This window comes from Morone saxatilis, unplaced genomic scaffold (genome assembly GCF_004916995.1).
Source record: "Morone saxatilis isolate NCDOM2014 unplaced genomic scaffold, NCSU_SB_2.0 Contig24, whole genome shotgun sequence".
NCBI lineage: Eukaryota > Metazoa > Chordata > Actinopteri > Moronidae > Morone > Morone saxatilis.
This window is the reverse complement of record NW_023339807.1, coordinates 78,139-80,955: the sequence shown is the minus strand read 5'-3', so window position 1 is coordinate 80,955 and position 2,817 is coordinate 78,139.

Genomic DNA, 2,817 nt, shown 5'->3' with positions numbered 1-2,817 from the left:
ACTCAGTGATGGCAAAGTCCATCGAACAGAAACTAACTCATACATACACCGCACAGCATCGGGAGCAATTCAGTATCTTGCTCAAGGATACTTCGACATGTGGTGAATCGAACCAACAACTGCTTTGTTGCAGGAATTTAATAGTTTAAATCTAAATGTTGTTTCCAGAGCAGCAACAATAATGTCACAGCAAAACCCCTATGTAAACTCATAATATCTCACTGGAAACAAATCTAAAATGGCAATAAAGGAAATCATATTCCTGACATCAAAATAGTGAATGAAGTTTAGAAAGAATGTATCGGTATCAGTTATTCATCTTCTTTCCTCCGCTGATCCACTGGTAGAGAGATGAGGGCCTGCTTTGTCTCAGCCAGCAGCTTTATGAGAATTTGGAAAAAAATTAAGATACATGTCAAACTAAGCTAAACAGTTAGTGTGTTTGTGTAAAACATAGCTGTGGTGGATAAGAGACTGCGTACAGAGAATATAATAAAATAAAATATCCTTTTTCTACATGCTTGTTGAACAAGTGCATTTCTAAAGTATTGGCTTGGTATCAGTTTTAAGGCATTTATAGTAACGAGTGTAGTTGTTGTCAACTAGAGTAATCTTCAAGTTATCCTTACTGGTTCACTTCACTGTCCCCACCACAGCCTCTCTGACCTGCTGTCTGTTGACTTTGCTGTGTGTGTGTGTGTGATATGAATAGTAATAATATTTATTTTTGTATCTGAAGAACATTTAAGAGAACCTGCTTATGCTAAGAATTGCAGTTGCAGTTGAAGCACTTAGAGAAGTTGAAACGTTTGTTGAAGTTGAACACTGCAAAAGAGTCAAGTGTTGGAAGTATTGAAAGGAGGCGTAAAGTGAAGTGTAAACGATAAAAGCAGTTAGCATGTCAGTTGAAGTGAAAGCACAAAAGTGGGTAAGTCAGTTTGTGTAACCAATGACTTAAACTGCTGTAACCACTCAAAGTAATTGTAGTGTAAAAGAGCCAGTATACTGTCTGAAGCGCTTTACATCAACAGCTAATTGCAACACTAGGAATGTCACAATAAAATGTGTGCCGTTACCCCCATATTTAAAATCCAGATAAAATTAAAAGCCAACCACACTGAGCTTAAAAAAACCCTGCAAAATCCTGAAGGGACTGCATGATTATGTGCGGGAGTAAAGTCTTTTTTGATATGGTTTGGCCACTATTTCAAATTGGCTTCAAAGCCCAGTGAACTTCCTTGAGACATGCCTAATCCTAACCATTAATTTATTCTAACATCATACTGAAGCTGAAATTGGAGGCCATGATTCTTTACAGAATTAGACAAAATGTCTTCAGTCAGCTAGGTATGGTAGGTATTAGATCCTGAATCTGACCAATGACACACACATACATACACACAGGAACCTTAACTATGAGGAATGATTCATGTCCATGTTTGTCTCTTGTCTCGCAAACATGTTTCATTTAGTCCAAACATCGACAACTAAAGGCCAATTACATTAACAGTCAGCCCTGTTACACACACTGCAATGTGATAGACTTCACATCCACTTTCAACTGTCTTTATGGTTTATTTGTCTCATTTCAGGTCTGTCAGTCTGTCTCTCTCTGCACTGTATGTGCCGTGGTAATTTGGACGAGGGAGTTGTTGCATGTGCCCCCTCCACCTGTCCTTACTGGGACTCTATTTCTGGGTGTCACATTGAACTTGACTATGTCTCGCCTGGCAACAGTGCCTGTGTTTGTGTGTGTGTGTGTGTGTGTGTGTTGTGTGTTGTGTTATTCCAGTCTTATTCCAGTCTTGACTATAGCTGGACCGAAGCTGTATAGGCTCATATGGATGGGCTGAACAGTGACCCAATTACCCTTTTGCCATAACAGGGATGAAGCTAATGCTGGCAAAAGGTTTTTCGCATTAATAAATGTGACATTGTTGGTCTGATACAGGTTGTTTTTCATCATGTTCTGGTGTTGAATGATCTGATGGGTATCTGTTGTCTGACTCATTTGTCTTCGGTTCTGTATTCTAGCAATCAAAATCACATACATGTAATCACATGTAACCTTGAGACAATACCAATCCAACCATGGGCTCTAATAATGACTAATAACTACTATCTACTAAGCAACACTCATACTAACAAAAAATATGTCTTAAACATTCTGCTAGTTATTATGCATATTGAATAATTTAATAAATTCTCACGTTAGCAGTCAGTCATTTGCTCCATCTCCCATTCAAAGCAATGCCATGTATTTATTACCCTTAACCCTAACCCTATCCATGTTAACATGCATAAAATATTCATATTCCGTTTACATGGCAAAATAAAGATTCCACTAATATTCCCACTTATGTGCAGCTGTGCATACTCTCATTAACGTAACTGTTAATGATGTTCTGTTTACGTCATAACAGGATTTATTTTCCAAAGCTTTCCATTGGTGGTCAACAGTCTCCCTCTCATTTATTCAACCCCCTTCTTGAAATTCAGCACTGTGGCATTTGCACATACCCAACAACCTGTTAATGTCCAAGTCTTTCATAATGTTAAAAAGTAGGTTTTTCTCCTTAGGACCAGAAAAGTGGGCTTCAGCTCCAGCCATGCAAACTGTTGACTAGTTGGTTTGTTTACAACGCTGAGCAAGAGCTGACTATAAACAGGCAAACTACGGTAAAAAAAAAAACCCAGTCAGAAACAAATTCCAAATGTGCTATACATATATATATATATATATATATATATATATATATGTATATGTGCAAAATATGCTCCTAAAACCCAAATAATTTCGGCATATCCCTCATGTCT